Source organism: Oryx dammah, unplaced genomic scaffold (assembly GCF_014754425.2).
Source record: "Oryx dammah isolate SB20612 unplaced genomic scaffold, SCBI_Odam_1.1 HiC_scaffold_16, whole genome shotgun sequence".
NCBI classification, from domain to species: Eukaryota; Metazoa; Chordata; class Mammalia; order Artiodactyla; family Bovidae; genus Oryx; species Oryx dammah.
The window spans coordinates 55,794,176-55,811,485 of record NW_024070200.1 but is presented as its reverse complement, the minus strand read 5'-3'; positions in this window follow the sequence as shown (position 1 = coordinate 55,811,485).

Sequence of the window (17,310 nt, the reverse complement as noted above, 5' to 3'; positions counted from 1 at the left end):
GCAAGCATTTATACCTCTTTCAGTTATTTTTCTATGCTGAGCTGATTTTGTTTTTCTAGCTGGGGTACTGTGTTGAGATGGCTTTAGAATAAGCTCTTTACACAGGTATATTTCAAATGTTCAGCTGATAATTTTGCACTGAAAAATTCAAGGACAGAGAAAAGTTACATGCACAAAAATATTCATCTAAGAAAAACGGCACTGATGAACCTATTTGTAGGGAAGGAATAAAGATGCAGACGTAGAGAACAGACTTTGGACACAGTGGGAGAAGGAGAGACTGGGACAAATTGAGAGAGTAGCATTGAAACATATATGTTACCATGTGTAATATAGACAGCTAATGGAAAGTTGCTGTATAACACAGGGAGCTCAGCGTGGTAAACTATGACAACCTAGATGTTAGGATGGGTTGGGGGAAGGTTCAAGAAGGAGGGGGTATATGCTTACTTATGGCTGATTCATTCTGTTGTATAGCAGAAGCCAACACAATGCTGTAAAGCAATTATCTTCCACTAAAAAAAATAAATTAAAAGCAAAGTTTTGTTGTCACCAAACAGGAAAAGAATCCCATAAATTGTGGTTCTCAGCTGGCTGGAGACATCATCACCAACAATACAGCTCACCCATTCTTGAATTCCTTGTGTGTGCCATTTTCAAAGCCCTTCACCTGTAATAACTGGTTTAGTTCTCACAGTATCATCATGAGGTAGATGTTTATGATTGCCCATTTTTAGATGGAGATGCTGAAGCATAAACAAGTTAACCAACTCAACCAGCATCACAAAACTAGTGAGTAGAGGATTTCAGAACCAGGCAGTCTTATTTCAGAGTCAGTGCTTTCAATCAATACTGCGATGCACGATGCAGACTTAGCAACAAATAAGGAAAAGTCATTCATAGTAAGTTACACGGTGATGCAGAACCCCACATTTTATGAGATGCTAACATCACAGATGTGCACAGATCTGCATGGATGTGAGCTGGATCTGAAAAAGAGACACGTTATACTGGAATCATGGCTGATCTACCTATTTTGAACTATCATAATATTATAATATGATTTTTACAAACAAAAGAACAAAAACTGGGACAATTAAATGCAAATTTGAAAACCTATTCCAATTATTTGCTTTTCTTCCATATACTTGATTTTATGTATGCATCTGAACATGCTTTGCCTTGCTATTTTCCCTCTTTAAAAAAAAAAATCTCTCACATATTTCCTTGGTAGGATTGTTAAAGATGGCAATTAAATCCACATATAAACATATGGTTATGTCTAGTTGCACAATTAATGTTAATATATGGCATACAATCATCATCTAATTGGAATTATATAGCATGTGGTGACATAATTATAACATGTAATGATGGAAAGATCCTTATTTAAGCCGAGCGAAATGAGTGCACTTGGAGTTGATGATTCTTAAATTACAATTTTCCAGTTGCTCCAAGAGGCTTTTGGGGACAGGGACCAGCTGAGCTCTGCCTATTGTTATGAAGGAAAAAGAAAACAATTTAAATATATGAGAAAATAAGGTTCTGTGAAGTGTGATGTTCCTTGTTTTAATCAGAAAAGAAGGGTTAGCCAACAGTTAGACAGTTTGTTAAATGACAATTTGGGCTTCCCTGGTGGCTCAGACTGTAAAGAATCCATCTGCAGTGAAGGAGACCTGGGTTCCATCTTTGGATTGGGAAAATTCCCTGGACCTGAGACCAAAAAAAAAAAAAAAAAAAGCATTCCTTCCAGCTGCCCTTTAAGTCATCTCATTGGTCCATGGAGAGCACCTCTGTTAATCAGGGGGCAGGGCACAGAGTGCAACCCCCTGGCATCCAGGCTATCTTCACCCACCCCTCACGCCACCCCTTCACTCTGGTCCCTCACGACATATTTTCCGCCCCCCGGGGCCAGACATCCTGTTACAAATGTCTCATACTTTGCCGAGTGTTCTGCTTCTGTAAAGGGCAGAAAACAACCCCAGCTAGCAGCCCTAATTGAAAGGCGGGATGTGAACTCCCCTTCACTCTGCAGAAAGTGATGAAAGTTTCCGAGGCTGTGGCTAATGACAGGAAGTGGATATAAGTGGACAAAGTATCAGGTATCAAGAAATGAGTCTGGGAGTAATAAAACAAATTAAGGGAAGGAAAAAAAGGTAAGCTAAACATGGAGTGTCCCTTTGAGCCGACCTGTATTAAATTGTGGACTCTTCTGCCAAGGAGAAGGCTCTGAGCCGCCCGCGTTCGATAACTGAAAACCCCATAGGTTTACACGTTGGAGACGAGAAATGCAGCGTGACCCGCTTATGGAATATTTTTGTTTTGCTCTGATTCGTTGAAAACCTCAAGAACTGCCTCAGCACTGGGGCCTGGAGACTTGGAATGGGTGCGCTTGATTTAGAAGTTGTTTTTGCCTGTGTTTTTCTTTCTTTCTTTAAATGAACTGCCAGAAACTCATTCAGAAAATCCATGGTTCACATAGAACCTTGTTTAGGAACCTCAGACTTCCCTGAAAGGCATGCTCCCCAGAGTCTAAGTGGTGAGGAGGACCCCAGCTACCCAGGGTGCTGGAGTCATGGGAGCATCCCTAATCTTCTTTGCTATAATGGATGAGCCAGTTTATCCCTCTAGATTTTTCTCCCCTCATATGTCAGATAGTCAAAGCTACAGTTTTCCCAGTGATCATGTACGGATATCAGATTTGGACCATTAGAAGCCTGAGCTCTGAAGAATGGATGCTTTTGAACTGTGGTGTTGGAGAAGGCTCTTGAGAGTCCCTTGGACTGCAAGGAGATCCAACCAGTCCATCGCAAAGGAAATCAGTCCTGAATGTTCATTGGAAGGACTGATGCTGAAGCTGAAACTCCAATACTTTGGCCACCTGATGTGCAGGGCTGACTCATTGGAAAAGACCCTGATGCTGGGAGATATTGAGGGCAGGAGGAGAAGAGGGAAGCAGAGGATGAGATGGTTGGATGGCATCACCAACTCAATGGACATGAGTTTGAGCAAACTCCAGGAGATGGTGAAAGACAGGGAATCCTGGCGTGCTGCAGTCCACGGGGTTACGAACAGTCAGAAATGACTGAGTGACTGAACAACAACGAAATACAAAGATGTGAACTAGGCAGTTCCAAAGGTGCTGCTGCTGCTGCTAAGTTGCTTCAGTCGTGTCCGACTCTGTGCAACGCCAGAGACGGCAGCCCACCAGGCTCCTCTGTCCCGGGGCTCTCCAGGCAAGAACACCGGAGTGGGTTGCCATTTCCTTCTCCAGTGCATGAAAGTGAAAAGTGAAAGTGAAGTCGCTCAGTCGTATCCGACACTTAGCGAACCCATGGACCGCAGTCCACCAGGCTCCTCCATCCATGGGATTTTCCAGGCAAGAGTACTGGAGTGGAGTGCCATTGCCTTCTCCAAGTTTTGAAGCTACCTGAGGGTAAAAATAGACCTTTCCTTCTAGAGGCCCCTATGATTCAAGTCCTGAGTCATCAGAAAGGTGGGTGTTATCTTGAGGGCCTGACTGTGGCGTTAGGTTCCACCTCAGCCCTGGGGTTCCAGCTTATGGATACGTTAAGCTCTTCCTATAGCATTTGCTCAATGGACTGGCTTAAGCCAAACAAAGACTAGTCCCAAACCAGAAGAAAACGTGGTGCGCAACTAGGTGCTGTGCTGAAATAGGAATTGTCATGACCTCACACCTCGGCAGGTCAGCCTAGACACCCCATCTATCCAGGCTAAACCAACCCAAGGGCATGCCATTGTTGTTAGTCATTTTCTGCTTCATCTGGGTGCTTCTAAGCCTAGCCCTGACCACTGCAGATCTCCCCTGGGGTCCTTGGAGGTCAGAAAACCATTCTGACCATCATCCAGGCTCCCCTGAGAATGACCAGAGGTGGAAGGGGCTGTCCCAAGTTCCTAGGGATGCAGGCGCTCCAAACATTCCTAGGGGCTGCTGTTCCCTGGTTTCTGCCATGAAGATGACCTTCCTGAGAGGCAGGGGTAAACTGGACATGAGAAGGGTGAGGATGGGCTAGATCTGCTCCTGGGTTCCCTGGGTGTAGTGGGGTCCCACTCAGTATCCTCGATCAGGCCCCACATGCATCATGGGGTGATCCTGGATCCACGCTAGTCCACCCAGCTTGTTCAGGGAGCCCCAGGTCTCTCACGTGTTCAATGGGAAGTCAGCTTTCCCGGCAACCGTTCCCCTTCTCCTGCCGTGGTCCCCATCTTCACGGGGCTCCCCAGGTTGCAGTCCATATACAGACTTGTCAGCTCATGGGTTAAGACACTGCCTTCTGCTCCTGCTGCAGCTCCCCCATCAGACAGTTGAGGACTTCTGACGTTTTGTGCTTCTCTGGCCCTTTGTCGTCTGACTGTGGATTTGCTGCAGTGCGGGAGACATGGTGCATCCTCTAACAGGAACAAAGTCGCGCGCCGCGCCCTTTAGCCGGATGTTAGTGATGCTCCTCTTTTGTGTACTTGTCATGTATCCTTTTTTTTTTTCCATTTATTTTTAATTGGAGGATAATTGTTCTGCAATGTTGTTGTGGTTTCTGCCACACGACAACGTGAATCAGCCATAAGTATACATATACCCCCTCCCTCCTGAACCTTGCCCCACCCCCACCCCTCTGGGTGGTCACAGAGCACCAAGCTGCGCTTCCTGTGCTATACCGTGACTCCTCACTGCTGGCTATTTTGCATATGGTAGTATATGCGTCTCAATGCTACTCTCTCAATTTGTTCCACTCTCTTACCCCTGCCCTGTCCACAAGTCTGTGCTCTATGTCTGTGCCTCTGTTCCTGCCCTACAGATAGGTTCATCTCCACCATTGTTTGTAGATTACATATATGTGTGTTAATACACGAGATTTGTTTTTCTCTTTCCGACATACCTCACTCTATATAGTAGGCTCTAGGTTCACCCACCTCATTAGAACGGACTCAAACGTGTTCCTTTTTTATGGCAGAGTAATATTCCATTGTATGTATGTATCACTTCTTTATCCATTCATCTCTCAATGGACATCTAGATTGCTTCCATGTCCTAGCTATTGCAAATAGTGCTGCCTACGTACTGGCCATGTACATAAATTTATAGGGACCAGAGCTAGAAATCAGTCTGACTTACACATTTTCCTTCAGGGCCCTGGTATCTCTATTATTTGAACACAGGATTTCTGCAATACGCTCTATGTGCTGGCCCATCAAGCATGGAAATGCTTGTTGGGCTGCCCTATAGCTGTTCTGTGCTCAATGAAGAAAATCTGTGTGTCTCAGCAGAAATAGAACTTGGGCAGATTTGGGGCCTCTAAGTCCCAGGGTCAAGCAGTTGACAAAACTGTTCCTGTCTGTTGTACTTATTCAAAGATGTTAAAATTGATGCATTAATCAGGCACAGTGGTCATAGAATACCCATGTGAGGTTCCAGGGTAAAAATGTGAATTTTCAAAATAAGTAAGCTAGAGTTCCGTGAACAACTCTTGGCCCCCTCAGAGTCCTCATATCTAGTCCAAGGCAATGAACACATTGAAGAAGTTACAGGAATAAAAACCTGGTGATGAGTTTTGGAGAAAGCTGTAGAATCTTGTTAACACCTCTTCCTGCCCCATTCTCAGGCCAAATCAAGAGTGGGTTGGAGGGCACCACCCCCTCTCTAAACTCTTTTTGTTGTTGTTTTTCAGTTGTCATGTTAGTTTTTGTGACCCAATGGCCTATAGCGCCCAGGCTTCCCTGTCCTTCACCATTTCTCGAAGTTTGCTTAGATGCATGTCCACTGAATCAGTGATTCCATCCAACCATCTCATCCTCTGTCATCCCCTTCTCCTCTTGCCCTCAATCTTTCCCAGCATCAGGGGCTTTTCCAATAAGCCAGCTCTTCACATCAGGTGGCCAAAGTGTTGGAGCTTCAGCCTCAGTCTTTCCAATGAATATTCAAGTTTGATTTCCTTTAGGATTGCCTGGTTTGATCTCCTTGCTGCCCAAGGGACTCTCAAGAGTCTTTTCCAGCACCACAGTTTGAAATAATCAATTCTTTGGCCCTCAGCCTTCTTTGTTGTCCAACTCTCACATTTGCACATGAATGTAATGTATGAATGATATTGCTTATGTGTAGAGTCTAAAAAAATTGATACAAATGAACTTATGTACAAAACAGAAGCAGACTCACAGACTTCAAGAAGGCAAGGCTTTATTGTGGGCCCTGCCACAGCAGGTGGGGAGTGAGCAGAAACTACAAGTTCCCTCCTCACTCACCGACGGGCATCGAGCTTGCTCCTGTATCTGGGAGGTTGGGCTGGAGGGCTGGCTTTGGGTGGTTTGCCCAACCCTCTGGTGGCGGTGAGTGCAAGGGACACGCACAGTACCTGCTCCCAGTTCCCTGCTTTTGCTCCCAACACTGTTTTCCCTCCAGGTTTTTCAGAAATAGCAGTGGGTTTGTTTGTTTGTGTGTTTTTTTTGGTCTTTTTGTATCTTGATTTTTTACATTCAATGGGTTTGGGCAAACCTATAATGACATGTCTCCACCATTATAGCATTATACAGAGTACTTTCACTGCCCAAGCTATTCTCTGTGCTCCATCTATTCTCCCCGACCCCTGGCCACTACTGATCTTTTTGCTGTCTTAGTTCTGCTTTTTCCAGAATGCCATACAGTTGGAATAAGTACAATATGTAGCCTTTTCAGATTGGCCTCTTTCACTTAGCCCTATGCAGCTAAGATTCCTCCACGTCTTTCCGTAGCTTGATAGTCCATTTATTAATATTTTTAGCTTTGAATAATATTCCATTTTGTGGATGGACCACAGTTTATTTACTCATTCACTTACTGAAGGATGAGTTGTTGCTGCTGCTGCTAAGTCGCTTCAGTTGTGTCCGACTCTGTGTGACCCCATAGATGGCAGCCCACCAGGCTCCCCTGTCCCTGGGATTCTCCAGGCAAGAACACTGGAGTGGGTTGCCATTTCCCTCTCCAAGGCATGAAAGTGAAAAGTGAAAGTGAAGTCGCTCTGTCGTGTCTGACTCTTCTCGACCCCATGGACTGCAGCCCACCAGGCTTCTCCATCCACGGGATTTTAAAGGCAAGAGTACTGGAGTGGGGTGTCAGTTGGTTGCTTTCAATTGTTAATAATTATGAATAAAGCTGATAGAAACTTTCCTGGGCAGATTTTTGTGTGAATATAAGTTTTCAATTCTTTTGGGTAAATACCAAGGGGCAAACTTGCTGGATTTTATGATAAGAATGTGCTTAGTTTTAGAAGAAATCTCCACACTGTCTTCGAAGGTGGCTGGACCATTTTGTGAAATCAAGTTCTGACAGATCAATTTCAGAATAGAAACCACATTTGCTACTTGAAGTGACCTGCATGTCTATTAGAACTGAATGAGACACAGAATTTGCCAAGCCAGTGGGAGATGATAAATAAGTTATTAGACAAACTAAACTTGTTAAGCCCCTGCTCGTAAGATGTTTGCATCATACAGCATCCACCAAAAACCGCTAGTATCCCAGGTCACATGACTAACCTGGGCAGGATAGACTGGGGTTTTAATTCTGCTCTTGTTACAGTCCTTAGAAACATGTCTTACCTTTCTAAGACTCAACTTATCCATCTGTCAAACGGAGATCATAATGCCTGCTTTTAAGATTATAATAAGGAATACATGAGCTTCTTTTGTGGCTTAGATGGTAAAGGATCTGCCTGAAATGCAGGAGACCTGGGTTCAATCCCTGGGTCGGGAAGATCCCTTGGAGAAGGGAATGGTTACTCACTCCAGTATTCTTGATTGGAGAATTCCATGGACAGAGGAGTATGGCGGGCTACAGTCCATGGGGTCATAAACAGCTGGGCATTATTAAACAACTAACACTTTCGCTTTCACTTAAGGACTACATGAATCAAATCAGCATAGCACAGTCACTTTACTCAACGTCTGGCATATAGCTAAGTAGTCAATAACTGCTGCTGCTACTGCTGCTGCTAAGTCACTTCAGTCGTGTCCGACTCTGTGCGACCCCATAGATGGCAGCCCACCAGGCTCCCCCATCCCTGGGATTCTCCAGGCAAGAACACTGGAGTGGGTTGCCATTTCCTTCTCCAATGCATGAAAGTGAAAAGTGAAAGTGAAGTCGCGCAGTCGTGTCTGACTCTTCGCGACCCAATGGACTGCAGCCTACCAGGTTCCTCTGTCCATGGGATTTTCCAGGCAAGAGTAATGAAGTGGGGTGCCATCGCCTTCTCTGTAAAAAATGCTAGCTCTTCTTTATTTTTGTGAAGGGGCCAGAGCATTTTAGAATAAAAGCTGAAAAGTTTTAGAACCAAAGACTCAGCATGGAGTTTGTTAGAATAAGTAAAGCTTCAGTTCACTTTAGTTCAGTCGCTCAGTCATGGCTGACTCTTTGCGACCCCAAGAATCACAGCACTCCAGGCCTCCCTGTCCAGCACCAACTCCCAAAGTTCACTCAGACTCACGTCCATTGAGTCAGTGATGCCATCCAACCATCTCATCCTCTGTCATCCCCTTCTCTTCCTGCCACCAATCTTTCCCAGGATCAGGGTCTTTTCCAATGAGTCAGCTCTTTGCATGAGGTGGCCAAAGTACTGGAGTTTCAGCTTTACTATCATTCCTTCCAATGAACACCCAGGACTGATCTCCTTCAGAATGGACTGGTTGGATCTCCTTGCAGTCCAAGGGACTCTCAAGAGTCTTCTCCAACACCACAGTTCAAAACCATCAATTCTTCGGTGCTCAGCTTTTTTCACAGTCCAATTCTTACATCCATACATGACCAATGGAAAAAACAGCCTTGACTAGACAGACCATTATTGGCAAAGTAATGTCTCTGCTTTTGAATATGCTATCTAGGTTGGTCATAACTTTCCTTCCAAGGAGTAAGCATCTTTTAATTTCATGGCTGCAGTCAACATCTGCAGTGATTTTGAAGCCTGCCAAAAATAAAGTCTGACACTGTTTTCATTGTTTCCCCATCTATTTCCCATGAAATGATGGGACCAGATGCCATGATCTTCGTTTGCTGAATGTTGAGCTTTAAGCCAACTTTTTCACCCTCCTCTTTCACTTTCATCAAGAGGCTTTTTAGCTCCTCTTCATTTTCTGCCATAGGGGTGGTGTCATCTGCATATCTGAGGTTATTGATATTTCTCCCGGCAATCTTGATTCCAGCTTGTGTTTCTTCCAGCCCAGCGTTTCTCATGATGTACTCTGCAGAGAAATTAAATAAGCAGGGTGACAATATACAGCCTTGACGCACTCCATTTCCTATTTGAAACCTGTCTATTGTTCCATGTCCAGTTCTAACTGTTGCTTTCTGACCTGCATATAGGTTTCTCAAGAGGCAGGTCAGGTGGTCTCGTATTCCCATCTCTTTCAGAATTTTCCCACAGTTTATTGTGATCCACACAGTCAAAGGCTTTGGCATAGTCAATGAAGCAGAAATAGATGTTTTTCTGGAACTCTCTTGCTTTTTCGATGATCCAGAGGATGTTGGCAATTTGATCTCTGGTTCCTCTGCCTTTTCTAAAACCAGCTTGAACATCTGGAAGTTCACGGTTCACGTATTGCTGAAGCCTGGCTTGCAGAATTTTGAGCATTACTTTACTAGCATGTGAGATGAGTGCAATTGTGCGGTAGTTTGAGCATTCTTTGGCATTGCCTTTCTTTGGGATTGGAATGAAAACTGACCTTTTCCAGTCCTGTGGCCACTGCTGAGTTTTCCAAATTTGCTGGCATATTGAGTGCAGCACTTTCACAGCATCATCTTTCAGGATTTGAAAGAGCTCAACTGGAATTCCATCACCTCCACTAGCTTTGTTGGTAGTGATGCTTTCTAAGGCCCCCTTGACTTCACATTCCAGGATGTGTGGCTCTAGGTGAGTGATCATACCATCGTGATTGTCTTGGTCATGAAGATCTTTTTTGTACAGTTCTCCTGTGTATTCTTGCTACCTCTTCTTAATATCTTCTGCTTCTGTTAGGTCCATATCATTTCTGTCCTTTATCGAGCCCATCTTTGCATGAAATATTCCCTTGGCTGAGAGGAGCTACCCCCTGCCTGAGATCAGGGGTGGCAGCCGAGAGGAGCAACCCCACGTCCAAGGAGCGGTGGCTGCGCAGGCGCAGGAGGGCCTAGAGGAGCTACTCCACGTTCAAGGTCAGGAGGGGCGGTGGTGAGGAGATACCCCTGGTCCAAGGTAAGGAGCAGTGGCTGTGCTTTGCCAGAGCAGCCATCAAGAGATAGCCCACATCCAAGGTAAGAGAAACCCAAGTAAGATGGTACGTGTTGCAAGAGGGCATCAGAGGGCAGACACTTTGAAACCATAATCACAGAAAACTAGTCAATCTAATCACATAGACCACAGCCTTGTCTAACTCAATGAAACTAAGCCATGCCCTGTGGGCCCACCCAAGAAGGGTGGATCATGGTGGAAAGGTCTGACAGAATGTGGTCCACTGGAAAAGGGAATGGCAAACCACTTCAGTATTCTTGCCTTGAGAACCCCATGAACAGTATGAAAAGGCAAAATGATAGGATGCTGAAAGAGGAACTCCCCAGGTCAGTATGTGCCCAATATGCTACTGGAGATCAGTGGAGAAATAACTCCAGAAAGAATGAAGGGATGGAGCCAAAGCAAAAAAATCACCCAGCTGTGGATGTGACTGGTGATAGAAGCAAGGTCCAATGCTGTAAAGAGCAATATTGCGTAGGAACCTAAAATGCTAGGTCCATGAATCAAGGCAAATTGGAAGTGGTCAAACAAGAGATGGCAAGAGTGAACGTCGATATTCTAGGAATCAGCGAACTAAAATGGACTGGAATGGGTGAATTTAATTCAGGTGACCATTATATCTACTACTGTGGGCAGGAATCCCTCAGAAGAAATGGAATAGCCATCATGGTCAAGAGTCTGAAATGCAGTACTTGGATGCAATCTCAAAAACGATAGAATGATCTCTGTTAGTTTCCAAGGCAAACCATTCAATATCACAGTAATCCAGGTCTATCCCCCAACCAGTAACACTGAAGAAGCTGAAGTTGAATGGTTCTATGAAGACCTACAAGACCTTTTAGAACTAACACAAAAAATATGTCCTTCTCACATTATAGGGGACTGGAATGCAAAAGTAGGAAGTCAAGAAACACCTGGAGTAACAGGCAAATTTGGCCTTGGAATACGGAATGAAGCAGGGCAAAGACTAATAGAGTTTTGCCAAAAGAATACACTGGTAATAGCAAACACCCTCTTCCAACAACACGAGAGAAGGCTCTACACATGGACATCACCAGATGGTCAACACCAAAATCAGATTAATTATATTCTTTGCAGCCAAAGATGGAGAAGCTCTATACAGTCAACAAAACAAGACCAGGAGCTGACTATGGCTCAGATCATGAACTCCTTATTGCCAAATTCAGACTTAAATTGAAGAAAGTTGGGAAAACCACTAGGCCATTCAGGTATGACCTAAATCAAATCCCTTATGATTATACAGTGGAAGTGAGAAATAGATTTAAGGGCCTAGATCTGATAGATAGAGTGCCTGATGAACTATGGACTGAGGTTCGTGACATTGTACAGGAGACAGGGATCAAGACCATCACCATGGAAAAGAAATGCAAAAAAGCAAAATGGCTGTCTGGGGAAGCCTTACAAATAGCTGTGAAAAGAAGAGAAGTGAAAAGCAAAGGAGAAAAGGAAAGATATAAGCATCTGAATGCAGAGGTCCAAAGAATGGCAAGAAGAGATAAGAAAGCCTTCCTCACCGATCAATGCAAGGAAATAGAGGAAAACAACAGAATGGGAAAGACTAGAGATCTCTTCAAGTAAAGCTTGGGAACCTTTTAATTGCCTTAAACAATCAGATTGAACATATGACTGAGAACATGAATAAGCATAAATAGGACCTGAAAGTCAAACTTTGTGGGGAAAAGATGTAGAACACCTCAAAACTGTAACGAGAGCTCAAATTTATTGAGCACTTTATACATGCTACTGTTCTTGTACTAAGTGGCTTTGGTTTTGTCCGATTCTTTGCAAGGCTATGGACTGTAGCCTGGCAGGTTCCTTTGTGCACGAAATCTTCAAGGCAAGAATACTGGAGTGGGCTGCCATTTCCTTCTCCAGGGGATTTTCCCAACCCAGGGATCGAACCCACATCTCTTATGTCTCTTGCATTGCCTGGCAGGTTCTTGACCACTAGCACCACCTGGGAAGCCCTTACCACTTTATTTACAGCTATCATCCTTTTATCCACCTTCTTAGAGAAAGGGATTGAGGTGCAGAGCAGCCCAGTCACCTGCCCCAGGCAGTTACTCTGTGACAGAGCAGGTTTTGCACTGAGATGAGCCTGTGCTCTAATCTACTGTAATGCAGACCTGCCTTTTGAGACACACCAAGCAGGCACTGGCTGGCTCTTCCTAAATTGCCTCTGAATGAGGCCTTGGGAAATTGTTTAGCAGTGACAGTCACGCCTCGGGAACTGCTGCTGAATAGAAATAAGGAGAGCCAGACAGCTGCTTCCTGATCTAATGACCTCCCTTTCTTAGGACTGGCTTCCACATCTATTACGTGGATCAAATTTGAAAGCAGAGCTATGTTTCTTCTGGATCCAGGCAGCTACCTTGAATACAGAAAATACTTGGCTATTTATTGCTGTCATAAATTGCTTGTGGTATGCTGTGGAAAGCAGAGGATGGCGCCAAGCAGGAATCTATCAATATGGTCAAAAGGTTTCCATCCCTTCCTAGCTTCAGTCTGTACATTGGTTATTTTCTATAAAAGCAGGAAAAATAAGTTTAAGCAAAATTTTCTTAAAGGAAGCATAATGCTACTTACTAAATGTAGGTATGTGTTGTTGTTGTTGTTGTTGTTTTTATATGCTCATTTGATGCTTTTGAATCACGATGCTGGAGAAGACTCTTAGACAGCAAGATCAAACCAGTCAGTCCTAAAAGAAATCAGCCCTGAATATTCATTGGAGGATTGATGCTGAAGTTGAAACTGCAATACTTTGGCCACCTGATGCAAAGAGCTGACTCATTGGAAAAGACCCTAATGCTGGGAAAGATTGAAGGCAAAAGGAGAAGGGGTAGACAGAGGATAAGATGGTTAGATAGCATCACTGACTCAGTGGATGTGTATTTAAGCAAACTCTGGGAGATATGTACAGGGGAGCCTGGTGTGCTGCAGTCCAGGGGAATCACAATTGGTTGGACACAATTTGCTTGACTGAATAAAAATTATAGTTGAAAGCCAGACTGTCTTCAAACATACTGTAATTTGTCCTTTGAGGGAAAACTGATACCTACGCATGCCTAGCCGTGGAATAGGAGAATTGGCAATGTGATTATTTTATTCATAATTTAGACCATTTATGTAACAAAAATATTTTAAAACCAACTGGGAACAAATCATGTTTCATAATAGTGTTAAAAACTAGCATCTGTGAGTTACACGTCTCATTTAAAAAGGCTAAATCACTGGCTGGCAAATTAAGGGCATTATGTCCTGTGTGGAACGATTTGCTTTGGCTGGTTGATCAGGATTTTATGTTTTAGCCCTATACCAGATTAGTTTTTATTTCGATCAATCCAACTCTAATATCAACTCTAATCCAACTCTAATAACTTGAATAACACAATCATTTACTCATATATTTTCTATTTTTTGCTTGTTTTGATAATTATAAAGCATTTAACAAATAAAAATGCCTTTCAAAAACAGGGCTTTTGTTCAGTCAAAAATATACAAAATTCCAGTTATAAGTCCTAAGGATGCAATGTGTAATGTGACAAAAATGATTAACATTACTCTCTGTTATACCCGAATATTATTAAGAGGGTAAATCCTATGGTTTTCATCAGACAAAAAAATTTGTTTATTTCTTTATTATTGTGTCTGTGTGAGACAATGAATGTTCACTTAACTTGCTGTCATAATCACTTCGTGATGTGTGTAAGTCAAGCCAGTAAGCTGTACACCTTAAACTTATTGAGTGCTCTCTGTCAGTTATATCTTAATACAACTGGAAGAAAACTCTAAAAACCAAAGAACAAAAACAGGGCTTTCTTTCCTAAGCTATTGATACAATTTTTTTTGTTTGTTTGTGATTCTGACTACATTATACACATACAACTAATGATGCTTGTGGATTCCCCCATTGAATCATTCATTAAACATATATTAATTATGCCAGAAATATATGCCAGGAACTGTGTTAGGTCCAGGAGGATAAAATGATAGGCAAAATAAACATACTTTTAAAATAATTCTTATGGTCTGAAGTAAACAGTTGGCAAATTTTTCCTGTAAAGGATCAGGAATTTGGGACTCTGGAGACAATACAGCTTCTATCCTAACTGCTGAGCTCTGCTGTTATAGTGCAAGGGCAGCAGCGGGTGATACTCAAGGTAGGAAGCATATCTGTGTTCCAGCAAAACTTTGCAGAAACAGGCAAGGGACTGGATTTGGACCTCGAGCTGTAGTTTTCCAACTCCTGGTCTAGGGGGAAAGCTGCATACTTATCAAATAATCAGGCAGATTATTTGCAAAGGTAAGTTTGCAGACTGTAAAACCCCATTTGGCGAAGAGCCATAGATGAGAGCTGCATGTAATGGTCAGCATGAACAACAGATGGCTTCCATGTGGACTTAACAGTCAGAGAGGTCTTTCCCGGGAGAAGGGACAATTGAGCTGCCACTGCAGTGATGGAGTGGAAGTTAATATGGCAAAAAGCCAGCAGAAGGAAACATCCTCCATGTAGAAGGAACAAAATATGCAACAGCTTTGTCATCCAAAGGTGTTTTAGCTTTAGGAAGCGAAGGAAGGCCATAGTGGCTTGAACATTGTGAACATGAGGGCCTCAGGTGAAATAGAGAGGTGGGAAAAGCTTTACAGATGACTGCATGGAGAACTATTCCAAGGCCATCAGTGCTTGTTATTGTTGTTCAGTCATTAAGTTGTGTCTGACTCTGCAACCTCATGGACTGCAACAAGCCAGACTTCCCCGTCATTCACTGTCTTCCGAAGTTGCTCAAACTCGTGTCCATAGACTCAGTGGTGCCATCCAACCATCTCTTCCTCTGCTACCTTCAATCTTTCCCAGCATCAGAGTCTTTTCCAGTGAGTTGGCTGTTCGCATCAGGTGGCCAAAGTATTGAGGCTTCAGCTTCAGCATCAGTCCTTCCAGTGAATATTCAGGGTTAATTTCCTTCAGGATTGACTTGTTTGGTCTCCTTGCAGTACAAGGGACTCTTGAGAGTATTCTCCAATTAGGTGCTTCCAAATGCCAACTCTGAGCTCCCACTTGTAAATCTGAACTGGGAACCCAAAGCTTAGTTGTTGCCCCCAAACCCAAGGCAAGGCTGTGTGATTCTGTCATATGTCTCCTGAAAGTGTAAACTTGACTTTTCCTGACCCTACTGCTCCAAGCTCAGTGGAGTGGGCCCAGGGCTAGAAACAGTCTGGGATAAAGAAGGGGTGCTGGGGTAGAAGGTGTGATGCAAAGACTCGGTTGGAGTCTCAGCTCCTGTTAATGTGATCTCCAAGATACCATGGATGGTCATGATGTAACAAATTTATAGAGCACTCAGCTCTGGGGGTTTTACATGGGATTCTGAGAAGTTCCTAGGTTATGCAGAGGTGCTTTGGAAGACCCAGGTAGGTGAGGGGGAGACCCAGTAGGCTGCCAGGGCTGTAAACCAATCCTTTCCACATGATCTCTGAAGAAACAGACTTACATACTGAATGATATTCTAATTTAATAAAAGTGTCTGAAGGTAGAAAAAAAATTGAACTCTATTGCATCATTGCCTCTTACTTTCTAGGGGGAGAAAATCGAGGTCCCTAGACAGTTGGCTCCTGAAGAGCTGACCCTTAGGCTGCCCTCTTTCCTCTTTTGTGTGACTCCAGGCCTGTCCCTCAGCCTGGCTAACACTTCTCCCAGCAACAATTTCTTTATCTGGGAATGACTATTGTAAGACATGCTGCCAAGAGGGTGGAGTAGAGGACAACTCTCAAACTGCCTTCGCTGACCTGGAAGCAACATGAATAGGAAGGGATGCTCATGAAACTTAGGTGCTTTGAGGGCTTAGATGCCTCAGCAAACCCTAGTGAAGGTGCAAGAAACAGGACTAGAGATGCTTGGAGGCGCAGGAAGCTCCATTGAAAATTAGAGGCGATATATGGTCTGTGGTATTCTTCCCTGGTGGCTCAGAGGGCAAAGTGTCTGCCTGCAGTGTGGGAGACCTGGTTCTATCCCTGGAGAAGGAAATGGCAACCCACTCCAGTATTCTTGCCTGGAGAATCCCATGCACAGAGGAGCCTGGTGGGCTACTGTCCATGGGGTTGCAAAGATTCAGACACGACTGAACATATGAACACTTTACTTACTTTACTTAACTTGTGGTCCATGGTGAGAGGCAACAGGAGTGATGGGAAAAGAGGGCAACCTGCCCTCCCTGGGAAATGGAACAGAGACTGGGAAAGAATTTTTCAGGCAGTCACTGACTGCGGAGGAACTTTTTGGAAAATCCTGAGCTTCTGTGGGCTGGGTCCTGTGTTATAGACTCTGAACCTGGCCTCTGAAATAGCCAGCCTTCTTCACAAGGCTGTGCTCCTGTCCAAGGAGCCAGCTGGGTACCTGGAGCAACTTGGTGAGCTCTGAACTGTACACTGTAATTGGGAAATGGAAGCAGGACCACCCCATTGTACCTCACTCAACAATGGTTTCCTGATTCCTACTCGCAAGTGTGGTCCTGCGGTTCAATGTTCAAACTGGAAAATTTCCATCATTTTTAAAGGAGGAGAAATTCTACTGAAATCAGTAGGATTCCATTCTTCTCTGTCTCCTCACTCCATTGGTTTCTTGTCACCCCACATTATAGGTGGCATTCTCATCAAGATTTTGCCCATAGCTTCCTCTGGATTTAGTAAACTGCTTCCAGATCCATGCCTTATGCTGCACAGTCGTGTCTCTACTTGTGAATGTCAGCTTCAGGTCAACCCTGGTGAACAAAAGATCAGATTCCCGTTCCTGAGGTTGGGGATCAACTGCCCTAAACCTGGTGGGTTCCAATTTGGAAAGGCACTAAATCTAAGGACAGTTACCTCTGTCTGGGTCTCTTGACCCCTACTGGCAAATGTCTTGTTGAACAGGAGCAGACGGCTCTGACTTTTCCAAGTCCTGTTAGCCAGAAACTGCCTTAAAGCAAGGACCATCAAAGTACACAGGTGGCCCAGTGATTTTAGCTGCTTGGCACTTCAAATTGTTGCAGATTTATTTTCCAGTTCT